Source organism: Pan paniscus, chromosome 10 (genome assembly GCF_029289425.2).
Source record: "Pan paniscus chromosome 10, NHGRI_mPanPan1-v2.0_pri, whole genome shotgun sequence".
In the NCBI taxonomy this organism is placed as follows: domain Eukaryota; kingdom Metazoa; phylum Chordata; class Mammalia; order Primates; family Hominidae; genus Pan; species Pan paniscus.
In genome coordinates, this window is record NC_073259.2 from 84522189 (window position 1) to 84542144 (window position 19956).

Below are 19956 nucleotides of genomic sequence, written 5' to 3' on the forward strand. Positions count from 1 at the left end.
TAAGAAAATCATATTTATTAGGACTGGTATAAATCTGTGACAAGTAGAAATAAAGCATTGAGTTTGTTAGAAGGGAAAATTCATTTTAGTCTGAGGTTATTTGGAAATTCAATAATTAAAAAAAAAATTGACATGGGCTTGAAGAATGGTAAAGGTTCAGAGAAAAATGAAAGAAGAAAAAAATATTCCAAGTGAAGAAAAATAGTAAGAGCAAGGTTAAACATGAGACTGCCTAAAATTTGAAAGGATGCATAAATCTACTTACAACTAATGAAATAAATTAGTTTTTCATTATTACATTGGTAAAAACTAAAAAGTATGCTAAAATCCATCATGGGAGAGAATGTGGGGAAACAGATATTCTCATGTACTTTTGTTATGAGAATATAAATCAGGACAATTTTTTGAAGGACAATTAAAAATATGTATGTTTTAATCCAGCAATTTCAAGACTAGAAATTTCCCCACAGATATACAAATGTCCAGAAATATATAAATAAACAATTCCAACACAGTAATAAATCTGATGAAAAAAACTAGAAACAACTTAAATGTTGATGGCTAGAAGCTTCTTAAATTATATTACAGACATACAATAGAATATCATGCAACAATTTTAAAAAATGAAGTAGATCTATATATACTAAACTGGAAAGAGGATCACAACACATAAGGTGGGAAATGTGAGTGATGGAACATTTTATATATATAAGATACTCTTTGCTTCTGTATATTTCCATTTTTACCATGAATATGTATATCTACAGGCATGCCTTGTTTTACTGTGTTTCGCTTTACTGCACAAAGAGATACTGCCTTTTTTACAAAATGAAGGTTGGTGACAGCCTTGCAGCAAGCAAGTCTATCGGTACTTTTCCAACAGCATGTGCTCACTTTGTGTCTCTGTGTCATAGTTTGGTAACTCTCAAATATTTCAAACCTTTTCATTAAAATATCTGTTCAGCAATCTGTGATCAATAATCCTTGATATTACTATTGTAATCATTTTGGGGCACCACAAACTGCAGCCATATAAAACAAGTAACTGAACTGATAAATGTATGAGGTTTTGACTGTTCCACCCATCTGCCATTCTCCCATTTTCTCTTTCTCCCGGCTCTTCTCTATTCCATCAGTCACAATAATATTGAAATTAGTCCAACTAATAACACTAAAAAGGCCTCTAAGTGTTCAAGTAAAAGGAAGACCCACATATTTCACTTTAAATCAAAAGCTAAAAATGATTAAGCTTAGTGAGGAAGGCATGTCAAAAGCCAGAAGCATGGCCTCTTATACCAAACAGCCATGTTGTGAATGCAAAGTAAAAGTTCTTGGAAGAAATTAAAAGTCCTATTCCAATGAACACACAAATAAGAAAGCAAAACAGCCTTATTGCTGATATACAGCAAGTTTGAGTGGTCTGGATAGAAGATCAGGCTAATTATACAGGCAAGGCCCTAACTCTCTTCAATTCTATACAGGCTGAGAGAGGTGAGAAAGCTGCAGAAGAGAAGTTTCAAGTCAGCAGAGGTCGGTTCATGAGGTTTAAGGAAAGAAGCCATCTCTATAACATCAAAATGCAAGGTGAAGTAGCAAGTGCTACTTGGAGAAACTGCAGTAAGTTATCCAAAAGATCTAGCTAAGATCATTGATGAACACGGCTACACTAAACAACAGGTTTTCAATATAGACGAAATAGCCTTCTATTAGAAGATGCCATTAAGGACTTCATATCTAGAGAGGAGAAGTCAATGCCAGACTTCAAAGCTGCAAAGGACAAACTGACTCTCTTGTTAGGGGCTAATGCAGCTGGTGGTTTGAAGTTGAAGCCAATGTTCATTTACCATTCCAAAAATTCTAGGGCCCTTTCAAGAATTATGCTGTAACCACTCTGCCTGTGCACTATAAATAAAACAACAAAGCCTGTATGATAGCACATCTGTTTACAGCATGGTTTACTAAAATTTTAAGCTCACTGTTGAGACTACTGCTAAGAAACAATATTCCTTTCAAAATATTACCACTCACTGACAATGCACTTGGTCACCCAAAAGTTCTGGTGGAGATGTACAAAAAGATTAATGTTGTTTTCATCTCTAACGCAACATCTATTCTGCAGTCCATGAATCAGGGAGTAATTTTAACTTCCATGTCTTATTATTTAAGAAATATATTCAGTAAGGCCATAAGCTGCCAGAGATAGTGATTCCTCTGATGGATCTGGGCAAAGTTTGAAAACCTAATGGAAAAGATTCACCATTCTAAATGTCACTAAGTACACTTGTGAGTCACAGGAGGAGGTCAAAATACCAACATTCGCAGGAATTTGGAAGAAGCTGATTCCAACCCTTACGGATGACTTTGTGCATTTCAAGACCTCAGTGCAGGAAGTTGCTACTGATGTGGCGAAAATAGCAAGACAACTAGAATTAGAAGTGGAGTCTGAAGATGTAACTGAATAGCTGCAATCTCAAGACAAAACTTGAATGAATGAGGACTTACTTCTTATGGATGAACAAAGAAAGTGGTTTCTGAAGATAGAATCTACTCCTGGTGAAGATGCTGTGAACACTGCTGAAATTGACAGGGACAGGGGACAGAGAAATTCTAGGCAGAAAACGGCAGGTCCCTGGCAAAAGCCCCACCCTCAAGTCGAAAAGCGTGAAACGGCAGAACAAAACAAGAACTTATATCCCTGTTTTCCGGCTCGAATGTTGCCTTTTCCTAAACCACCCATGGACCTGTCCTGCCCAACCCCATCCTATGCCTATAAAGACCCCAGACTCAGCCTGAAGAGAGGAGAAGCTGCTGGACGTCGGGGACTATGGCTGGACGCTGGAGAGAAGCAGCTTGACCTCAGAAAGAGCCTGACGGTGTAACTTCAGAGAAGAATCCGGTTGGAGAAGGCTGGGCTTCAGGGAAAGATTACCTACCTGCCCCATCCCCTTTTCAGCTCCCCTTCTCGTTAAGAGCCACTTTCATGGCAATAAAATCCCCCACGTTTACCATCTTTCAATTTGTTCATGTAACCTCATTTTTTTCCTGGACACTGGACAAGAGCTTGGGAGCCACAAGTGTGGATACAAAAGGCTGTCACACTAGCCCCTTGCCCTTATTGGCAGAAGGCAGCCATCTCATGCAAAAAGGCAGAGGGCCCACTGAATTGTTGTTAACACTTAAGCCACCCACAGACAGCAGAGCTAACAGAGCACTGTAATATGCCCTCTGGGGCTTCAGGAGTCACAGGCACCCCACCTGGATGCTGCAGCAGAGCCTGCACGGAGTTCGCTCCTGCCAGTGCCCAAAAGCACTCGCTCTGACTCCTGCACCTGCTCACCTACACACTCCCTCCTGCAAGGGGTGGAACACAGCAGGTCCAAGCGAGTGGAGTTTGATCCTGCTGACACTGAAATGGCCACCCAGTTCCAGTGCTCATGCACTCCATTTCCCACGTTGTTCACTCACTCCCTCTCATGAGGAGTGGAGAATAGCAGGCTGAGTAAATGAGGCACCCCTGTCATGAGTCCCATGAAGGGGTCAGGGAAATATCCTACTTCAAAAAGAAAAAAAGATTTAGAATACTACATAAATTTAGTTGATAAAACAGCGGCAGGGTTCAAGAGGATTGACTTTTTCACTAACAAAACCTACAACCTGAACTCTCACAGTAACTATAAATATTCAGAGGTCTCGGATAACCTCTCTAACAATTATTCCTTCAAACAGATAACAAAGCCAAAACCAATAAAATCAGTAGACTTCTAATCATTTTCTTGGAGTTTCAAAAACATTTTCTTATTTCTACAAGTATAAAAGGCCTTACTGAAATATAAAGGCTGGTGAAAACATTATTTAATTGGACTTTGTAAGGTTGACATTTGGCTCCTTTGATATAATCAATAGAGTAGCCCAAGAGACTACTCTGACTTTCAATTTAGAAACATTATATAAACTTTCCTTGACTACATGTATTATAATATATGGTAATTATTTGTTCCCATGAGCCAATTCTCTTCAAGGACAGAGGCTATTTTACTGATCTGTTTTTCCAGTGCTTTGCATGGTAGACATTTCATTAACAGTTGTTGCACTTAACTAATACTGCCAACTCAATTATCTAAGTGAATAAATAAGAATCCAAAACAGCAGATGATATAAAAATTATGTCTATGGGATGCACACTGATACTTGTATTTGAATACTGCATTATTATATTCTAAAAATTTGCAATATTAACAACAAAATAACAAAATATCATAAGCAGCTTTTACTTTGAAAATTATTTTACTGATTTTTTTCATGATATCCATTCAATTTTAGGGATCCATCTATTCCTAGGTATTATACTGACCACTTTGAATACATCAATTTGCAAAGCAAACAAACCCTGCCCTCATGGAGCTTATATTCTGGAAGGGGAAGACAAACAATAAAAATAATAAATTAATAAATTATATATTAGAAGATAGTAAGTGCTATAGGAAAAAGTGAAACAGGCTAAGACTACCCAGGGATTAAAGAGTTACAATTTTAAATAGGATGGCCATAGTAGGTGTCATTGAAAAGGTGACATGTGAGCAATGATTTGAAGTAGGGAGGAAATTAGCTATGCAGATATCTGAGGGAAGAGTCTGCAGGTAAGAAGAAGCTGCCAGTGCCAAGGTCCTAAGGCAGAAGTTTGAGGAATAGGAGGAAAGCAATGTAGCTAGAACATATGTGAACGAAGGGAAAAGCAGAAAATGTTTCCCCACAGAGGTAAGGAAACAAAGTGTAAGTAGATCATATTTGGTCCTGTGGGCCAGGTGTTCCCAATGCATGGGCCACAGACTGATACGGGTCTGTGGCCTGTTAGGACCTGGACCACACAGCAGGAGGTGAAAGGTGGGTGAGTGAGTGAAGCTTCATCTGTATTTACAGCAACTCCCCATAATTTGCATTACCACCTGAGCTCCGCCTGTCAGATCAGTGGCAGCATTAGATTCTCATAGGAGCATGAACACTATTGTGAACTGTGCACACGAAGAATCTAGGTTATCTGCTCCTTATGAGAATCTAATGCCTGATGGTCTGTAACTGTCTCCCATACCCTCAAGACGGACCATCTAGCTGCAGGAAAACAAGCCCAGGGCTCCCACTGATTCTACATTATGGTGAGTTGTATAATTATTAAACAGAATACACAATAAGTGTAAATGAGCTTGAATCATCCTGAAACCATCACCGCCCTCCTGGTCTGTGCAAAACCTGTCTGCCACAAAACCAGTCCCTGATACTATAGGATATATATATATATATATATATATATATATTTTTTTTTTTTTTTTGCTTTCATTGTGTGCACGTACACACGTGCACATTCTGGGTCAAAATTTAAAATGCACTTCTTCCTCTAAGTTGCAGTCAAAAATAGTTGGAAACCACTGGTACAGTGCATTTGGAGTAGAATCTCCACTCTGCCACCCTATCATTTTCCACCAGCATGGCTGTGAGCAAGTCCATTATCTTCTCTGAGTCTTTGTTTTCTCATTTGCAAATAGGGAATATTATGTGCTCTACATACTTCACAGGATTGTTGAGAGGACCCCAATAACATAATGTGTGTGTAAGCTTTATACCAAAGCTCCAGACCAATCAATATTTGCTTCACAGACCAAGAAGAGCTCTACAAGTAGCTCACAAGTTTTACTGGTGAGTTTTATAATTTACATGTTTTCATGTTACTAATTAGCACCCTTTCATTTCAGTTTGAAAAATTCTCTTTCATTTTTTTGTAAGGCAGGTTTGCTGGTGGTTAACTCCCTCTGCTTTTCTTTTCTGGGAAAGTCTTCACGCCTCCCTAATTTCTGAAGAACAGTTTTGTCAGATAAAGTATTCTTGGTTTACAATTTTTTTCTTTCAGCACTTTAAATAAATATATTATTCTATTCTCTCTAGACCTGCAAAGTTTCTGCTGACAAATTCACTGATAGGCTAAAGGAGCTCCCTTGCATGTGAGGATCCTTTTTTTTATCTTGCTGCTTTTAAAATTCTCTTTGACTTTTGACAATTTGATTAGATATGTCTTCTTTGGGTTGAATCTAGTTGGAGACATTTGAGATTCCCATGCCTGGGTGTTTCTCTCTTTTCCAAGATCAGAGAAGTTTTCAGACATTAAATCTTTAAATAAGCTTTCTGTCTCTATTCTCCTTGAATTCTACAAATGTTAGCTCTTTTGATGACGTCCCTAAATCTGTAGGCTTTTCACTCCTTTTCATTCTTTTTCTTTTCTGATCAAATATTTCCAAATATCCAGTGTTTGAGTTTACCAGTTCTTTCTTATGCTTGATCAGTTCTGCTGTTAACAGTCTCTATTGCGCTGTTCTTTTTAATTATTCCAACCTCTCTGTTAAACTTCTAGTTTTGTTTGTATTGTTTTTCTGATTTCATTGAGTTGCCTGTGTTCTCCTGTAGTTCACTGAGCTTCCTTAAAATAATTATTTTGATTTTTCTTTGACAGGCAATTCATAAATCTCCATTTGGGGAGGGTTGATTATTGGAAAATTATTGCATTCCTTTGGTGGTGTTATGTTTTCTTGCTTTTTCATGTTTCTTATTGCATTATGTTAAGGTTTGTTCATTGTATGGAGCAATCATCTCTTTCAGACTTTATAGTGGTTTTGGTAGGAAAAGGCCCTACCCTATGGCTACATTCTAGGGCACTGACTGGGTGGGAGGATATGACATATCTTAGCCTTTTACTCTAAGTGATATGAGAACCCACTGGAGGGTTCTGAGCAAGGAATAACATGATCTGAGATTTTTAGTTTCTCTGTATTGACAATTATAGTGAGAGAAGGAAGGGTAGAAACTGGGAATTCAGTTAAAAGGTTACTGCATTAATCCAGAAGAGAGAATATGATACAAGAATGAAGAAGAGAGCTATAAAAATACTGAGAAGAAGCAGAATTCTACATGAATTTTGAAGGTAGAAGCAACAGGATTTCCTGAAAAACTGAATATGGCGTGAGGATGAGAAAAGATACAAGATGACCTAGATTTCTGGCTCAAATGACTAGAAGGATGGTGATCATTAAATGAGATGGGAAAGACAGCAGGAGGAGTAAGGTTATCTTCTTTGGGAAAGCAGGGCAGAGGATAACCAAAAATTAGAAGTTTAGTTTTAGGAATATTAAGTTTGATATGTCTATTTCATATTCGTGTGGGCCTGTTAAGCAGGCAGTTGGATGTAAGAGTTTGCAGCTCAAAAAAGAGATCTGAGCTGGAGATAAAATTTGGGGAGTTAACATATTGATGGCATTTAAAGCCATGAGACTGAATCAGACCACCAGGGAGTAGATACCAAAGGATGGATTTCAGAACTTCTTAGGCTTATGAGTCTACTTCTTAAGCTTAGGGTCCACTAATTAAATTAAAAATAAAAAGCTCATTACCAGTGTTACCTGCCTCAACAGAGCTGCCTTCTCTCTATTCCAAACTGTTGGCTGATAAGACATCTGCAGAGCAGATAACGAGAACGTATTTAATTTCATTTTGGGTCCACTAATTAAAATAAAAAGGTCATTACTAGTATTACCTGCCTCAATATTCTAGCTATTTCCTTGGATTTTCTATAAACCAGTTATCTTCCAGTTCCTGTAAGCTGTATGTTATATGCAAAAGACATTAACAAAATATACAAATTCAGCAACATTAGGAAGAACATGGTCAGTAAACAATATAATAGCGCAGCATCATTTGACACATTTTTACTAAATGCCTCCCAAAGGAATTCAGTCCAATAAAAGAGGTCTAGCAAATAAATTACTATACAAGTGCTATATAACACATTTGGACAATGTACTGTGGTAGTTCAGACTAGTCCAAAGTGTTTGGGGGAAACTGCATAGTACTGAAGTCTGCTGCTGCCAAATGACTGGCATTTTAAAATATATAACTATAACCAAACAAGAATACCAAAATATTACGCAAGTCTGATACTATGTCTCTATTCTCCAGACCTTGGAAAAATCATTCATAAAAGGCAAACGACAATGACACCTACTCTACACAGTTAAACAAGAAGAAAAACCACTGAATGATTTACATATTACTCTTCCATCACCATTAAAATGTCCAAGAATTTAGTTATGACATCACACAAGGATCTGTCTAGGCAAGGTTCATCTTGATTAATCCTGTTGGCTCTAAAAGAGGTCTTTTCAGTCTGAAGACCTATCCTTCTCCAGTTCAGGGAAGTTTCTTCTGCTTTTTTTGTTAACCATTTCTTCCTTTCTAGTCTCTGTTCTTTCTTGCTAAAATTTGTATTAGAAAAATGTTGGAGCTCCATGTTTCTTGATTTCAATGTGATATTTAACATTCCATTTATTTTTGTGTACTTCCTGAAGTATCTTATCAACTTTATTTCCCAGATCACCAACTTGCACATTCTACCAATTTACCATCTTTGGCCCATTTTATTCCTTAGCCCATCCACTGACTTTTAACTTTCGTCTTTTTTTAATGACACATTCTTATTTCCCCATTACACATTAGTCTGTTCTTGTTTCATGTCTGTAGTTTTTTTTTTTTTTTTTTTTTTTTTTGACTCTTTCTAACTACACAGGAATTTAAGTGCTCTGCTGTTTGGTGCTCTTCCGTCCAGGGAATCCTCTCTGTTTCCTCTGAAGTCATTTGTTACTTCTTCTTGACCCTTCCCCTTCTGTGCTGTTGGTTTTCCTCAAGTATCTGGTGATCCTGAGTTGTCTAACATGTTGATGAATAAATGCTGTGTAATTTTTTTTTTTGACAGTGTCTTGGTTATGCTGTTGCCCAGGCTAGAGTGCAGTGGCACAATCACAGCTCACTACAACCTCAACCACCTGGGTGCAAGCAATCTTCTCACCCCAGCCTCCTGAATAGCTGAGACCACAGCAGGCATGCACCACCAGACCTGGCTAATACATTTTTTTTTTTGAGACAGAGTTTCGCTCTTGTTGCCCAGGCTGGAGTGCAATGGCAGGATCTCAGCTCACTGCAACCTCCGCTTTCCAGGTTCAAGTGATTCTCCTGCCTCAGCCTCCCAAGTAGCTGGGATTACAGGAACCTGCCACCACGCCCAGCTAATATTTTGTATTTTTAGTAGAGATGGGGTTTCACCATGTTGGCCAGGCTGGTCTCGAACTCCTGACCTCAGGTGATCCACCCGCCTCAACCTCCCAAAGTATTAGGATTACAGGTGTGAGCCACCGTGCGTGGCCTTGGCTAATATTTTTAACTTGTGTAGAGATGTGGTGTCACTCTGTTGCTCAGGCTGGTCTTGAACTCCTGGCCTCAATCCTCTCACTTCAGCCTCCCAAAGTGCTGGGATTACAGACATGAGCCACCACGCCTGGCCCCATCCTTCATTTTTAACAGACAGTATGAATATTGAGGCTTTAATACCCTTAAGTGTTTGTACCTGATAAAAGAGACTCGGTTATGTACATTTCAGTGATGTGTTCCCATATTCCACAATACATGAACTAAGTAAGGAAATATTTTTATCAAAATTTTTTTAACTAAAGGGAGATAGATATTGCAGTGTATCTGTATAGCTTAGGGATCAGCAAATTTTTTTTTTTTTTTGTAAAGGGCCACACAGCAAACAGATTTTACTTTCGACTTTGCAGATGATAGGATTTCTATTGCAACTACTTAGCTCTGATGTTGTAGCATGAAAGCAACCATAGAAAAATGAATAAACAAAATGAGCCTGATAAACTGTATTTACAAAAATAGGAGTAGGGCATACTTTGGTGATTCCTGGTGTAGTGTTTCAGGTTAACATCGCGTGTAAATAGCACAATTGTATGCATAATAAAGGAATCTTTCCTGGTGACCCCAAATCTTGCCCTCACAGTTTTTCTCCTTTGTTTAGCTCCACTTAGACCTACACCTAAACCCTAAAAGTAGCTTCTTTGCTCAGCATGTGTCTCACTACTAACTTTATCACTTTCTGAAGCAGTATGTTCCCTGTATGTTTTAATATTAGCTTCTTCTGAATTCTTCTCTACGTGGTTTTTATACTTCTGTCCAAACAACTTTTTTCTGACTTTTGGTGCCCTTAAAGCCTAGGCAGCTTATGTAAGGGCTTAAGTGCATAAGGTCCTTTTTTACTGTACCTTTGTAACATGAGGCAAAAGAAGTGTAGCTAAGACAGGAGTTTCTTTTGATTCTCTAATAACAGAAGAGACTCTTATATAACACTTCTCTCCATAACTTGTACAAGCAGTAGTGTGTTAGGATTGGGCATTTTTATATCAAAAATATTAACTAAGGAACACATGAATTTATATAGATTGTTTTTGTTGAACACTTTCAACACTTTTCAACACAAAGCAAGTGTTTTTGTGTGAACATTTTCCTTATCATTCCATTTTAAGGATATGGATGCATTTTCAGTGACTAGCATGTGATAAATGCCCAATAAATGTTTGTTAGTCAATGAATGGCATATAGATATTTCTCAGGCAAATGATTTTTTAAAAATCAGTATTTGGGCTGGGCACAGTGGCTCACACCTGTAACCCTAGCACTTTGGGAGGCCCAGGCGGGCGGATCACCTGAGGTCATAAGTTCGAGACCAGCCTGGCCAACATGGCGAAACCCTGTCTACGTATATAAAGAAGAGGTCACACAATGTCAGGAAACTGGCTCTGATTCCTGATTCTGGTCCTTTTTCTAGCCAATATTTTAAAAAATCAAAAACTGTACATAACAGTATTAATTTAGGGTTTGTCTTGAAACTATGGGTGCAACACTTAAGCAATGACTGATTAGAGCTGAGTAGCAGCCATCCACTTTACAAGGTGCAAGCACGCACCTCTCACACCATGTTTGCACCTGTACTTTCACTGTTTCACTCATTTCTGCTACCTGTCCAGGTTGTGTAAGTATTTGAGTCCTGACAACTGATTTAAAGTATCTATACAAGAATCCTTTTTAAAACAAAGAAATGTTCAAATGCTTTGAACGCAGACATTTTATAAGCTCTCATTTGAATTTCTTCTCTATCAGGTACCATCCTTTCTGTGACTAAGTTTTCTATCTATGCTTTTGAGCTAATCCCTCTGGCACTTAGTGGTAATAAAAGCCTCCCCACTTTTTTTTTTTTTTTTTTTTGAGACAGGGTCACCCAGAATGGAGTGCAGTGGTGCCATCACAGCTCCCTGCAGCCTTGACCTCCCAGGCTCAGGTGATCATCTCACCTCAACCTCCAGACTAGCTGGGACTACAGGCACACACCACCATGCCCAGCTACGTTTATTGTTTTTTTCCTTTTATAAAGATGAAGTTTCACCATTGGGATGGTTAACACTGAGTGTCAACTTGATTGGATTGAAGGATGCAAAGTACTGATCCTGGGTGTTTCTGTGAGGGTGTTGCCAGAGGAGATTAACATTTCAGTCAGTGGACTGGGAAAGGCAGATCCACCCTTAATCTGGTGGGCATAATCTAATCATCCACCATCGAATATAAGGCAGGCAGGAAAACGTGAAAGGGGAGACTGGCCTAGCCTCCCAACCTACGTCTTTCTCCAGTGCTGGATGCTTCCTGCCCTCAAACATTGGACTCCCAAGTTCTTCAGTTTTGAGACTCAGGCTGGCTATCCTTGCTCCTCAGCCTGCAGACAGCCTGTTGTGGGACCTTGTGATCATGTAAGTTAATACTTAATAAACTCTATCTATCTATCTATCTATCTATCTATCTATCTATCTATCTATCTATCTATCATCTATCTATCTATCTATCTATCTATCTAATCTATCTAATCTATCTATATCCTATTAGTTCTGTCCCTCTAGAGAACCCTAATACAGCCATGTTGCCCAGGCTGGTCTTGAATCCCTAGGCTCAAGCGATCAAGCGATCCTTCCACCTCGACCTCCCAAAGAGCTGGGATTACAGGCATGAACCAAAGTGCCCAGCCCAGTAAAAGCCTTTACTTCAATATCAATTTGTCAGCCACGTACAGTAGCTCATGCCTGTAATCCCAGCACTTTGGGAGGCTGAGGTGGGCAGATCACCAGAGGTCAGGAGTTTGAGACCAGCCTGGCCAAAATGTTGAAACCTCGTCTCTACTAAAAATACAAAAATTAGCCGGGCATGGTGGCTAATCCCTGCTGTAATCCCAGCTACTTGGGAGGCTGAAGTAGGAGAATCACTTGGACCCGGGAGCGGAGGTTGCAGCAGGCAGAAATCACACCACTGCACTCCAGCCTGTTAGTCCTTCCATTGCCCATAATGCTCAAGTTTCCCTTACTCTCAATAAGGCCCTTTTCTGTTCTAGTTGCCTCAAAGCTACCCTCCAACGATCCTTTACCTGCCCTGGAAGATTTCTTAAGAGTGTTCAAGCATTCATTTCCTCTATCTTTGCCCCTGCCTTCACGCCTACATATTATATCAGTTTTATACCTAGTTTTATAATCTAATGCACAGAAGTGATCATGTCGACTTAATATCAAAAACTTCAGCTGTGCTTATTAAAGATTTAAGTCCAAATCTTGCCTTGGCATTGGAGGGTAACAATTATTTTGCTTATACTTGCCTTTCTCAGTTATTGCTTGCTTTCTCTGACCCTTTGTGTCAGCCAAATTGAGTTATTTGCTATTCTGCATATACACCAGTGCCTTCATAGATCCTATTCTTATGCCTTCATATTTCCATGCCTTTGCCTGCATTCTTCCTTCTAGAAAATATTTCTCTTGCAAAACCAAACCCAACCCACCCAGTGAAGTCCAAGTCATATATTACCTTCTTCACGAAGGCTTCCTTGATTTCCCCTAACTAGAAGTATTCTCTTGATTCTTGAACTTCCAAAGTTCATATATCACTTAATACTATTTAAGTTTTTAAAATTTGTTTATATAAATTTGTTAAAATTGCATATGTTCCTATCTTCCCTATAAGATTATATTTTTAACAATAATGGATTACAACATATTCATTTTATACCTTCCCCAATACTTTTATAGTTTCTTGCCCTGAATGAGTGGAGCCCATCAGTTTTAAAGTACAAATCTTCCTTCAAGGACTACATGCTGAAGAATTTAAAGATTTTCCTTCTTTTTTCTTTTTTTTCTTTTTTCTTACGACCAGGGTAAGAGAAAAAAAGAATTTCTTAAAAGTATAGATGTTAGAAACAAGCCTCTGCTTTTACAGGTGATCATAAAAACTGATTACCCAGGGGCCACACATATGTTTGGAACCATGTTTTACTCAGTCCTCACAAAGTCTGGCAAAGTCATTCTGCTAACGTTTGAATTTACTGACATATAAGCAGTTCAGTTACTACTGTGTACTTAACCACTTCAAAAATGCCATTTTATCTGCCAGGTCCTCGTAGGCATCTGAGTTTGTGCCAGTAACTTTGGTTAATAAACTTATAAAATGTTAGGTGATTTGTAATTATTTATTGAGTAACTGTATGTGTGTGTATCTTTACACACACACACACACATAGACACATATACATAAGTGTGTGTTTTTATAATACCTTTGGGTGCTTTATTCATGTTTTCTTAGATTTAAATCCCAATTTATAATTAAAATAAATGCAGTGCCTTCCTCAACCCTCATTATCTGGAAATGTGGATTCCTTCCCAATACAATTTTCACTTAAATGAATCTTGCATTTTTTAACATGTAAGCTGGGGGTCAGCAAACTATAGCACACAATGTAAGAATGGTTTTTATGTTTTTAAAGGGCTATAAAGAAGAAGGAAAATAGAAGGGAGAGGGGAGAGAAGAAAAGGAGAATATGTGACAGAGACAATATGTAGTCCACAAAGCCTGAAATATTTACTATCTGGGCCTTTATAGTGAAGATATTTGTGTCCCATGTGAATGCTCACCAACAGGTGATCTTAGCAGAGAGGTATTTTAATGATCAAGGAAATAGGAGAGCCCATTCTGTGATACTAGTCAGCCTCTTTCTCCAGCCACTGCTGTCATTCCACAGTGGGCTCATGAACAAAGTAGCCATGGTGACAGGGATGGAGGTTATGCATGGCTCAGCAACATGGACTTCCACTCACCAAAGCTGACCTGGCTAGAGCCACTGCTGAGTGCCCAACTGACCAGCGGTAGAGATCAACACCAAGTCCTGAATACAGCACCACTGTGGAGGGTCAGTAGCTAGTTGCCCAGTGGCAGGTAGATTACGTTGAGCTGCTTCCATCACAGAAGGGGCAGCATTTTGTTCCTACTTGAATAAATTTCTCTTCCCTCCATGCAATGCTTCTGCCTGAACTAACATCCATAGACTTAGAGTGCCTCATCTACCATAATAGTAATACATACAGCATTGCTTTGGAAGAAGAAACTCATTTCACAGCAAATGTAGTACAGCAATGAATCCATGCTCAGGGAATCCACTGGCCTTACCATGTTCCCCAACATCATGAAGTAACTGGTTTGACAGAACAGTGGGGTGGTATTTTGAAAACTCAATTGTAGCATCAGCTAGGGAGCAATTCATACATGGATCGCCAGAAGGCTGTATATGCTCTGGGTCAATATGCAACATACAGTGCATTTTCTCCTATAGCCAAGGTGCATGGCTCTGAGAATGAGAGGGAGGAATGGAAGTGACATCATCCACTATTACCCCTATTGATCCACTAATACAATTTTTGCATCCTGTCCCCATAACCCTATGCTTTGCCAGTCTGGAGGTCTTAATCCAAAGAGAGAAATGCCTTCACCAGGAGACACAGCAATGATTCCACTGAACTCGAAGTTAAGACTGCCATTTGGCCACTTGAAGGTCCCCATGCCTCTGAATCAGCAGGCAAAGAAGGGGGTTTACTAGGCTGGCTGAGATGAGTGATCCTAATTACCATGGAGAAACTGGACTGCTACTCTACAATAGAGATATGGGAAAGTATGTCTGAAATACAGGAGCTATTTCAGATATGATGGGATATTTCAGATACGATGGGATAATACGATGGGATATCTTTTAGTACTGCATGTTCGGTGATTAAAGTCAACAGAAAATCACAACAATCCAATCTAGACAGGACTAGTAATCGCCTAGACTCTTCAGGAATGAAACTTTGGGTCATCCTACCAGGTCAAAAGCCATGACCAGTTGAGGTACTTGCTGAGGGTAAATGAATACAGAAGGGATAGTGGAAGAAGGTAGTTATAAATAACTGCTACAATTACGTGATCAGTTACAGAGACAAAAATTGTAATTTCTGGGATTATTACTTCCTTATTGTTTTATGAATACAGTTGTGTATCAAATATCTTTTCTTTCCTCTCTTATTGCTTTATCATATAAGATATAATGACTTTATTTCATAGCATTTAAGTGTTGTTAACTCTACATTACAGTATTTCAGTTACAGAATAACAAGAAAAATGAACATCACCCAAGGACTTTACATTCTCTTTGGGGAAAAAGTTAGTACATTTTACGCAAGACAGTTGTACCGTTGGGTGGAAGCATGACTTTGTTATTGTCTTTGTTTGGAGATTAACTATTGTATTAATTTTCTAGCGTTGCCATAATAAAATACGACAAACTGGGGGTAGCTTAAACAACAGAACATTATTTCCTCATAGGTCTGGAGGCTAGATGTCCAAGATCAAGGTTTCAGCAGGTTTAGTTTCTTCAGAGACCTTTCTCCTTAGCTTGAGATGGCCATTTTCTCCCAGAGATTTCACATGGTCTTCCCTCTGTACGTGTCTGTATCCAAATTTCCTCTTCTTATAAGGAGACCTGTCATACTGAATTCGGGTCCACCCTAGTGACCTCATTTTAACTTAACTATCTCATTAAAGACCCTGTCTCCAAATACTGTCACATTCTGAGGTGCTGGAAGTTCAAACTTCAATATGCATTTTAAGGGGATACAATTCAGCTTATAACAAGTATGTTTTTTTTCTTTTTTTTTGAGATGGAGTCTCGCTCTGCCACCCAGGCTGGAGTGCAGTGGCACGATCTCGGCTCACTGCAAGCTCCGCCTCCTGGGTTCACACCATCCTCCTGCCTCAGCCTCCAGAGTAGCTGGGACTACAGGTGCCTGCCACCACGCCCGGCTAATTTTTTTTTTTTTTTTTGTATTTTTAGTAGAGACTGGGTTTCACCGTGCTAGCTAGGATGGTTTCGATCTCCTGACCTCGTGATCCACCTGCCTCGGCCTCCCAAACTGCTGGGATTACAGGCATAAGCCAACGCGCCTGGCCTATAACAAGTATGTTTTTAAAGAGATATGGTGGGTGCCAATGTAACAAGGCGTAGACTATAATGGTTCATTTTACGTGTCAATTTGGCTAAGCTATGAGACTCAGTTGTTTGGTTAAACATCAGTATAGATGTTGCTGTGAAGACTTTTTTTTTTTTTTTAGATGTGTTTAACATTTAGATCAGTAGACTTTGAGTAAAGCAGGTTACCCTCAAAATGTGGGTGGATCTCATCCAACCACTTAAAGGCCAAAAAAAAAAAAAAAAACCTGAGGTCCTAAAAAGAAATTCTGCCTCCAGACTGCCTTCAGACTCAAGACTGCAACATCAGCAATTTGGTGGGTTTCCAGCCTGTTGACCTACCCTGCAAATTTCATACTTGCTAGTCCCCATTTTGTGTGTGTATGTGTGTGTGTCCCCACATACTGTTGGTACTGTTTTTCTAGAGTACCCTGACTAATCCAATATATATGTATATATTCATATCTTATCAATATAGGTATAAATAAATTTATTTTATCATTCATTCTGTGCTCTCCTCTGTATCATAGAAGCTAAAAGCACGGAAACTACATTTTGCAAATGTCTTTGCCTTGGGGATTATAGATGTGACTTACATTCAGCCAATGCAATGCATTTCCACAGTATTTGGAAGGTGGAAGAGAGACATAAACCAGACCATTCTTCTTCTGATGGTGAAACTGGCTTTGCAAAAATTTTAACAGTGAGAAAATTATGACAATGAAAGGGATCCAACCTAACCAACTCCATCTTGCCTTTAGCCTCCAAACTGCCCTTGGTCATTCCTGGGCATGGGCCAAGATAACTTTGGGAGAAATTTATAGTTTAAATTATGATAGCCCTTTCCAAAAGTAAACTGCCTTTGTAAAACTAATGAAAAGTCACAAGGTTAGGAGTATTAAGTGGCGGAATTCTTATATGATGCCAGCTACTGTTCCAGAGGTCACAAGATTTGCAACTTCCTCAATTACTCCTGAAATAACATTATTATTATAGAACCTAAGATTGGCTTTTTGAGATGTCTTTTCAGGCTTCTGCATTTCTGGTGACTGGATGGCCTCATCTGGATCTCCTTCGTGGCTCTCACCCAGGCGTGGACTCAGCACATGAGGACTATTTTCCCACACCCCATGACTGCATTCCCCAACCAATCACAGCATTCCCCATTCCCTAGCATCCTGCCCACCAAACTATTCTTGAAAAACCCTAGCCTCCAATAGAGGAGGCTGATCTGAGTACTAATACAACTCCAGTCTCTCATTTAACCAGCTCTATGTATATTAAATTCTTTCTCTTTTGCAATTTCCCTGTGTTGATAAATTGGGTTCATCTGGGCAGCTGGCAAGAAGAACCCATTGGGCAATTACAATGGCAATAAGCTTTGACAGACATGAGGCTTTACAGTGATCACCAAGTACGCCGCTGCCAGCTACCCATATTAGTACCAACAGGCAGGTACAATGATCAGCAGCAATGACTAACCTGAAAGCTAGGAATAGCTATCCATATCCATGCCTCCAGTTTTACCAATAAATTTATCACCATCTAATTCCCCTTGTTAATTTTCTTTTTGCTTGAAGTACCTGTAGTAATTTATTTTCCTTGAAGAACCTGACCTGATAATTTTTTAAAATTAAACAATTAAAATATATTGTGTATTATAATAGATACTAGAATAAAAAATAGGAAGGAAGGAGTTGTCTGATATGTCACAAAAAAAAGGTAAAATTTTAGATAGGATTGCCTGGAAAGGCCTTTAGGCTTCATTGAAATGACTCTGAGTCAGGACCTCAGTAACATGAGGGGGTGAGCAATTCAAATGACTAGAAGACCCTTCCAAGCAGAAAAGGAATAAGCAAGCACAGAGACTCTGAAGCAGGAGCATGTGGCACATCTAAAGAATAGCAAAGAGACTACTGTGGCAAGTGGAATAGGGAACAGTAGTGAGCAAAGAGAACAGAAATGTAACTAAGCTGCAAATCACGGAGACCTCAAAGAACAGAAGGACTTTAATTTTTTTACTCTGAATGAGATGGGAAGCTACTGCTGAAAGGAAAGCTGAGAAATGATAGATTTTTACTTAAGTAGGATCATTTGGGCTACTAATTGAGAAGAGATTACAAAGTAGAATGCTATCACTATAATGCAGGCAACAGACAATGATGGCTTGCACAGGAACAGTAGTAGGAGATGTGATGAATAATGCCAAATTCTTTCTATACTTTGAATATGCAGCCAAAAGAATTTATTGATGAATCAGATATAAGGTGTAAATTTTTTAAAAAAGAAAGGCAGGAACTTAAGCAGAGTTTGTGCCCAAAGCAATTGAGAAAATGAAGGGGCCATTAGCAGGTATGCAATATATTGTGGGAAGACTTGGGGAAGAAAGGGATGGATATCAGGAGCTCCTTTTGGACTTGTTCACTTTGGGATACCAGTTAAGACATCTGAATACAGATATCAAGGAGGCAGCTGAACATGCAGATGTGAGGCTGATGGGGAAGAGGTCAGGCCAAAAAATGTAAACTAGGAGTTAGCATACGGATGGAATTTAAAACCATAACATTGAATGAGATAATTTTGGAAATCTCTGTAGACAGAAAAGAACCCAAGATCAGAGCGCTGAGGTGCTCCAATATTAAAGAATCAATATTTATAAAATGAATGAATTAATGAATCCTGATTTTTTGTTTTCAACTTTCAGAATTACTCTATATATCTATGTAAAAAGAGATTTACTCTATATGAAAAACAAGACATACACAAAATAAAAATTATAAAATCACTAACTAAAAAAGGAAGCAAGATGACAAAAGGTAAAATTAATGATAAATGCCCTAAATTCCACACCTTTGATAACAGTTAAGAAACACTGCTAATAACAAAAAATCCTGGAAGGGGAAAGTGGCTTGGGGCTTAAAGTATAAGTACACCAATCTCTTCATCCTTTAGAGGTCAAAGTCAAAAACATTTAAATAATAATAAATTTGAGAATAGGGAAGCAGTTTTTAAAAGCAAAAACAGTAATTAAAAGCAAACTTAATGGCAGTAGGCTGTAAGGAACAGGCTTCGAGAGAAGAAAGGTAGTCTTCTCTGCTGTTTTAAGTATTTTAAACAGTGTATATTGCTTCTGTTAATTTTTTAAAAGTCAAATAACTTTTTTGTAAAAGAGTATGGCATTTGACAACCATATTGACTCATTTCTCAAAACTGCCAAACTAAAGCCAGGCCTGCATCCTAATTTAAATATAATTACTAGTTGAATTCAAAGTATAAAGAAGACAATGTTCTCTCTATTGTTCCTTTTGTTATCAGTACTCCAGAAGCTGGGGAACTGGTAGCTCACTGTCTATACTTACCCTAACAAAGTTCCTAGAGAAAGTAATTTTTATAAAACTTATTCTCTATTTGGGATTTACAAATAGTTATTTCAGTCACAGGGAAAAGGAAGGAGCACCTACTAGGCAAGGTTAATGGCTTTAATACATATCTAATCATAATAACCTTATAATAATGATTGAATATTGAACATTCAATTATTCAGTAATGAATAATGGCTTTCTCTTATGGCAACAAGTTTTATATGATAAATATGTGACTTCCTATCTCCCAGGATGTCCCAGGAGCTTTTCTGTTTTATTACACTCATATGTAACAAAAAAAGGATTCTCAGAAGCAAAAATGTGCCAGGTGTGGTGGCTCACACCTGTAATCCCAGCAGT

At 38.5% G+C, this 19956-nt stretch overlaps 1 protein-coding gene and 1 long non-coding RNA gene across 7 annotated transcripts in view; one reads left to right on the plus strand and one right to left on the minus strand.

The window, feature by feature from the left end:
- The window catches only part of OSBPL8 (oxysterol binding protein like 8), a 208020-nt gene that overhangs the window by 135841 nt on the left and 52223 nt on the right, over positions 1-19956 (minus strand). The gene's annotated exons all lie outside the window — the stretch shown is intronic.
- LOC112441425 (uncharacterized) overlaps positions 1-19956 on the plus strand; it is a 198397-nt gene continuing 178441 nt past the window's right edge. Inside the window, exon 1 of the long non-coding RNA XR_010108849.1 lies at positions 1-19956. This exon is cut by the window's right edge and continues 49180 nt beyond it. This is a non-coding gene — a long non-coding RNA (uncharacterized LOC112441425).